Source organism: Rutidosis leptorrhynchoides, chromosome 5 (genome assembly GCF_046630445.1).
Source record: "Rutidosis leptorrhynchoides isolate AG116_Rl617_1_P2 chromosome 5, CSIRO_AGI_Rlap_v1, whole genome shotgun sequence".
NCBI lineage: Eukaryota > Viridiplantae > Streptophyta > Magnoliopsida > Asterales > Asteraceae > Rutidosis > Rutidosis leptorrhynchoides.
The window spans coordinates 148311239-148318190 of record NC_092337.1 but is presented as its reverse complement, the minus strand read 5'-3'; the positions used below and the strand labels follow the sequence as shown (position 1 = coordinate 148318190).

The following is a 6952-nucleotide window of genomic DNA, read 5'->3' as shown; positions in this document are numbered from 1 at the left end:
TATTTTATATATATATAATATATATATATATATATATATATATATATATATATATATATATATATATATATTCTATCTATCTATCTATCTATTCTATTACATCTTATAAATCATGAGAAAAAAATCCTACTTGTCACACCATTAGCAAATCCTAATCTCACTTGCTGACATGTTAATCCTTCTCCTAATTACAATTAACACCTAATCATGCCACGCTGTCAAAAAAAAAACGAAAAACACAAACCTATCGCTCTTCTTCTCCGTGTCTCTTCAACCCATCCAATACAAACCCTAAATCTCAATATCAATATCAATAGATTCAATCGAAAAAAAAACCACACACAATCTAAAACTGATTGATTCATTCGAAAAAAATTCCAAATTCTAATTCATCTGCTACAAGCCTTAACAGATCGATCGATTGATTCAATGCGATTCATCTGCTACAAACCCCATAAATCATAATCGATTTAATTTGTTAAAAAACACGCAGTTATAATCGCATCTGATTAGGCCGATCATCTCATCCGATATGTTCAATCTAAAGGCTTCAAGTTCACTTATAATCGCCGATCTCGATAAACCACCATTATCTTCATTTACGGTTTCTGCTTGACCTACATGGATGGTGTAAGTTTTCATTATATGTAATTATTCTTCCAATCATTATGATTTGAATATCGGTGATTATACTTTGTATAATTTATAGAGTAATTTTTCTATAAATGTACATGTATTCGATTCGATCAGTGATCGTTCATTCATTTATGCGATATCCGGGTTTCGTGTTCTTTCAGAATTAAAGCAGGTTATTCGATTAGTGATCGTTCATTCATTTACGAGTTTAGTGATAGCTCTTTCAGAATCAAAGCAGGTTTTGTATTCATTTGCGCGGTATCCAGGTTTTGTGTTCTTTCATTCATTTTGATGATTCTCCTGATTTTTGTTAATGTCATCAATATCAATATTCCCCTATTTTAAATGATTAACTAACCACAAATTAAAAATATAGTAAATTCATTGGACTGTTACGAGATATTTAAAGTTAATGTTGTGAAGGGATGAAAAATGATATTGAAGGAAAAGGAATCAAGGTGAGGAGCAGGACCTGATGCATATTTCTGTGTTTTTTCTGTTTCCTTTTATGCTGTTTGAATATTTGATATGTAATCTTATATAATTATGGATGTGCTTTAAATGAATCGATGAAGCTTGAGAATTGAAACTCGGGAGGGTTTGACTTTTGAAAAGCTGTAGCATGACATGAAACAAGGTAATTTTTTTGGTTTAAGTCAATTAATGGATCTTAGTCATGGCAATTTTAGCTTAAAAAGGTGATAAGTGATAAAGCTATATATGTCAATTGACTTTTATCTATTCATCCAGCCCTTATTTAGCTTACAAATCATGTTCAAGATTTGGTGGGTATGCTTCTTTAACTAAAAAGGTTTTTTTTCCAGATAACTTCAATATGTTTTTAAGAGTTTAAACTTTTTCAACCTGGATTTTATTTGGATTTTTAAGTGTTGTTATTGGTTATTGATAGTTATCCTCAATATGTCTGAAATCTTTCTTTGATGTCGTAGGAAGACTTCTACTTTCTCCATGCCTAACCAAAACACTTATGTTTGTGCAGTGCCAGAGAAGTGGAAATCATCAAGTAACAAACAATTTCACATATGTGAGGTATGGGGAAGGTGAAATGTAGATAATCTTCTCCCTACCTTTAAGTAAAAGGGAAGTCGTTTCTCAACCCATGTCTTTGTACATTATGTTTCTTTAGTTAGAAATGTGTAGTACTATTATTGCTGCCCCATGACCCATCTACTTTAAGTTGTGGCTAATTAGGATTAGAAAAGGGTCAAAAGTGTGGTTCAATAGAATTGGACCCATTAATATAAAAATGGGTCAGCATGTCGTTTTATAAAATTTATATAGAATTATGTGCAACTACAATTTTTTTGATGTCATAGTTGATCTGTAATTTCTTGACCTTAAAATGAGTATAAATGTGTGGATATTATAGGGGTTGTTGCTACATGTTTTTAACTTAAAACTAACCCATGTTTAGTATAAGCTATGTGAACATAGTAATCTTGACCCATCTTACACTTAGACGAGATTAAGGTTTTATGATTTCCTTTTTTTTTTTTTTTTTGTGGAATGTGAACAGAAGGACTTCATATAAGTGTGTGTGTTTTATTTAGTTTTGTGATTTTCTTTTCTTGAGTATGAGACTATGAGTCAAGATGATTAAAGGCTTCATGGTGTAAGTTACTTTACACTAATTTCTTTATTGAGTTTAAACTTTTTTTTAAAAGCAAGTATGTGTTTCATCACAAGTTACTTCATTTTCTTATAAAGTTAGTCGGCGCCTTTAGGTATGTCAACGGGCTTCGCCCAGTTAGGAGCTATTCTGACCAACAGGTTTTTTTTGTAGTAATGAATAATGAGTCAATATTAATAGGTTTTTTTAGTAGTGGAGTGTTTTTACTCATGTACTCCGATTCATTTATTTAGAGGGTTTGACAAAGAAAAAAAACCCTCTTCTTTGTTACTGTATTAGTTAAACATTGGGCTGCAAATGATCAACCCACTATGCACTGACATTATGTCTATTACTTTTGTGAACTGTAAATTGAATCCCTTAAATGAACTTATTATATCTTAAATGGGTTTAATATTGTTTCTACGGTGATGATTTATTAATGACGGTGATTTTTCTTTTTGAATGTCATACTGTGTTGTTGATATTGACTTTTAATTTAGAAAAGAGGCTGCTTATCACATTGTTAGGGTTCGGATATCTCTTGGTTTCAAGTTGAGAATCGGATGTGACGACCCGGGAATTTCCGACTAAATTTAAACTTAATCTTTATATGATTTCGATATGATAAGCAATGTATGTAATGTTGAGTCTAGAAAATTTTGAAACGATGTTCATATATTCATTTAACCTTTGACTATTTCTGAAGATTCACGAACAATTATTTAAATAAATATGTACATATATATACATATAAATGTAAATATATATAGTAATTGGAAATAGTAAAATACAAATTAATCATTAGATTAAATAGATTAATAATATACAATATAAAGATAGTAAATGTAATTACAAGTTAAATTATAGTTACAATATAAATACTATTATTACTTTCACTATTATTATATTATAAATTTTAAAATTCATTATTATTAATATTATTATTTTTTTATTATACATGGTTATAAAATGTGATACGCGTAACTTCTCATATTAATATTATTAATAATTATTATCATTACTAATGGTATTATTAATATTATTAGTATTATCAGTAATACTAAAATCATTAAAATATTATAAGTTATAGTTGTTATTATAATAACCTATATTATTATATTAATACTATTTACTTCTATTAATATCATGATTCACGTTATTATTAATAATTATTATCAATATTATTAATATTAACAATTTTATTATGATAATTACAGTTATTAATATTAATAGCATTAATATTATTAATATAAATATTAATTATTATTAATAAATAATTATATTAATTATTAGGATATATTAAAACAGATATATTATATAGATAGATATATAGTTATATACGCGTAAGGATCCATCACTATCAGTTTAATTTTTTCTCTGCTTCCTGTTTTGCTCGTGATTTTTAGCTTAGATACAACTACAAAATAACAAAGGATCATGCTGTATTATTGACAAAAATTGATTAGGTTTCACGTCATTTTCCAAATTCCATTTTTTTTCCACAATTGATTTTTTCTGTCGAATAAGTTCTGCTATACAACAATTGAATAATTAGTGTTATAAGATAGGATTCATTCAGCTATCTGTCGCCTATTTATCAATTATACCTGGAATCAAGCAAAAAAAATTTTTTTTTTTTTTTTACAGACACGATACCTCTGTATACTACTTTTAAACCAAAAGCTTGAATTCGACTGAATTTTTAAAATCCATAAATACAGTGTTGTTAGAAATCGTTTATTAAATCTATCTGTGAAATTTCATAATCCAATTCCTCATATCGTGCTATAATTTTTGAGGTCAAAGTTTATTTTCAAAAAGTCAACATGTGTGTTCATGATTAAATTCGAATTCGTTTCTATGTTTTAAGATAAATTGATGAATCTGAGAGTTTACATAAACGATTTAAAACCTTTTTCATGTTGAAATCGTTCTCTGTAATGGCCTCTAGATTCGAGTTTGATGTTGGGTTTCATCGTGTTCCTGTCTTTAAACAGCGTAAAATTTTTTTTTTTTTTTTCGTCAATCATTAAAGGAAGGTTATGTTTCAATTTCTGATATACATCGAAACCTCAAAGCTTGTTAATAAGTTGATTTGAATTCGGGTCGAGTTTGAATGGAAGAAGAAGAAGAAGAAAAAGAAACAGAAAAGGAAATGAGTTAAAAGGAAATGAATCTGTATTAATCCAGGAAAAATGGTTATGGTTCTGTGGTTAAAGGGTGTTATGGTGAGCGGGAGGTCGAGGGTTCGAGACTGGGCAGAGTCTTTTTTTTTTTTAAAAAGCTGTTCCTTTAGAGGTAATAAACATATTTTCATTATTATTATTATTATTATTATTATTATTATTATTATTATTATTATTATTATTATTATTATTATTATTATTATTATTATTATTATTATTATTATTATTTGAATTGTTATTATGATTATTAATATTATTGTTATTAAGACGCTTATCATTATGGTTATTATGTACTAGAATTATTATTATTATTATTAAGTATTATGAATATAAATTAATTATATAATAATTATTATTATTATTAATATAAGTACTATGATATAATTTTTTTTTTTAAGTATTACAAAGACAGGTATGAATGTTATTATTGTTATCATTATTTTTATTACTATTAATATTTGTATCACTTTTGTAGCTGTTAGAATTAATATTATTATTAAACAAAAGTATCAGTTTTAACAATAACATTATTTTTGTTAATCTTATCATTATTAATAAAGTTATCATTATTAGTAAATCATTAATATTAAAACCATTTTGTTTTTTTTAAATCAAATAAATTTGTATATAAAACATACATATTACATATACCATAATTATAGTAATATTCCATATAATACATATATAAATCATACTAACATTTCTTATATAAAAACTTACATATAACAAAATATGTATTTTTCTTTTTTCTAAATATATATATAAAATAACTAGCATATAATTCAAGATATAACCTAAAGTCTATTTTGTTAAAAAGAAATCTAGTATAAAACTTATATAACTATAAAATATATATAAACAATATCTACATAAATGAAATTTTGATATTATTATTATTATTTTATGTTTTAATAGAAATACAACTAATATAGGTTCGTGGATCCGAGGCCAACCCAATACTTGTTCAATGTCGTTCTATGTATTTTTATTACAAAATACATTATGTGAGTTTCATTTGCCTTTTTACCCTTTATATTTTTGGGCTGAGAATACATGCGAAATTTTTTATAACTGTTTTACGAAATAGACACAAGTAATTGAAATTACATTATATGGTTGAATTATCGAAATCGAATATGCCCCTTTTTAGTCTGGTAATCTAAGAATTAGGGAACAGACACCCTAATTGACGCGAACTCTAAAGATAGATCTATCGGGCCCAACAAGCCCCATCCAAAGTACCGGATGCTTTAGTATTTCGAAATTTATATCATGTCCGAAGGAGGATCCCGGAATGATGGGGATATTCTTATATGTATATTGTGAATATCGGTTACCAGGTGTTCAATCCATATGAATGATTTTTGTCTCTATGCATGGGACGTATGATTATGAGAAACGGATATATGAAATCTTGTGGTCTATTAAAATTATGATATGATTATTTATGTTAAACTAATGAACTCACCAACCTTTTGGTTGACACTTGAAAGCATGTTTAATCTCAGGTATGAAAGAAATCTTCCGCTGTGCATTTGCTCATTTTAAGGATATTACTTGGAGTTGTTCATGACATATTTCAAAAGACGTTGCATTCGAGTCATTGAAGTTTATCAAGATTATTACTAAGCCATTTATAGTTTAGATATATTATGAAATGGTATGCATGCCTGTCAAATTACGATGAAATGAAAGTTTGTCTTTTAAAAACGAATGCAATGTTTGTAAAATGTATCATATAGAGGTCAAGTACCTCGCGATGTAATCAACTGTTGTGAATCGTTTATAATCGATGTAGACTTCGTCCGGATGGATTAGGACGGGTCCTTTCATCGGAGCTAAAAGTTCTAACACGGTCAGGTTATCAGGTATCTATATCTTCCATTAATGTTGTTTGTTGGGAAGTTATCCCACATCGGTCATGGACAAAAACAAATGTATGCATATAAGTCAAAGGGGAAGTCCCTCTATCACCAATTGGTTTTAGAAAAGGTTGGACTCTTGGACTTATGCGTTGTACATGTTGTTAGACTATACGATTTATTAATTCTGTCATGGTATCAGAGCTCAGGTAAACGGTTTTACAAAGCGAGTCCGAGTCAGGCCCCCATGTGTGTGCCGCCGTCGCTACAAAGAGATTAAGTCAGGCCTTCTTCTTTTCGCCATCTCTACAACCGTTCCACGCCTCGATGTGAGGGAGCGTGTTGGGAAGTTATCCCACATCGGTCATGGACAAAAACAAATGTATGCATATAAGTCAAAGGGGAAGTCCCTCTATCACCAATTGGTTTTAGAAAATGATGGATTCTTGGATTTATGCGTTGTACATGTTGTTAGACTATACGATTTATCAATTCTGTCATTGTTAGATGTGTTTGTATGTGTGTTTATTGTTTGTGTCATTTTTCGAAAAACCCTTGGTATTTTCTATAATGGTTGACCGTGATCTTGGATACTTGAGTTGTCAAGTGCATACGTAGTCATTCCATTGCTTCTA

At 28.4% G+C, this 6952-nt stretch overlaps 1 long non-coding RNA gene across 1 annotated transcript; it reads left to right on the top strand.

The window, feature by feature from the left end:
- Nucleotides 1–232: 232 nt before the first annotated feature.
- Nucleotides 233–6507, top strand: LOC139848217 (uncharacterized). Its single transcript, XR_011759874.1, has 4 exons — nucleotides 233–630; nucleotides 798–1273; nucleotides 1637–2834; nucleotides 6294–6507. It is a non-coding gene; the product is annotated as an uncharacterized lncRNA (long non-coding RNA).
- The last annotated feature ends 445 nt before the right edge of the window (nucleotides 6508–6952 follow it).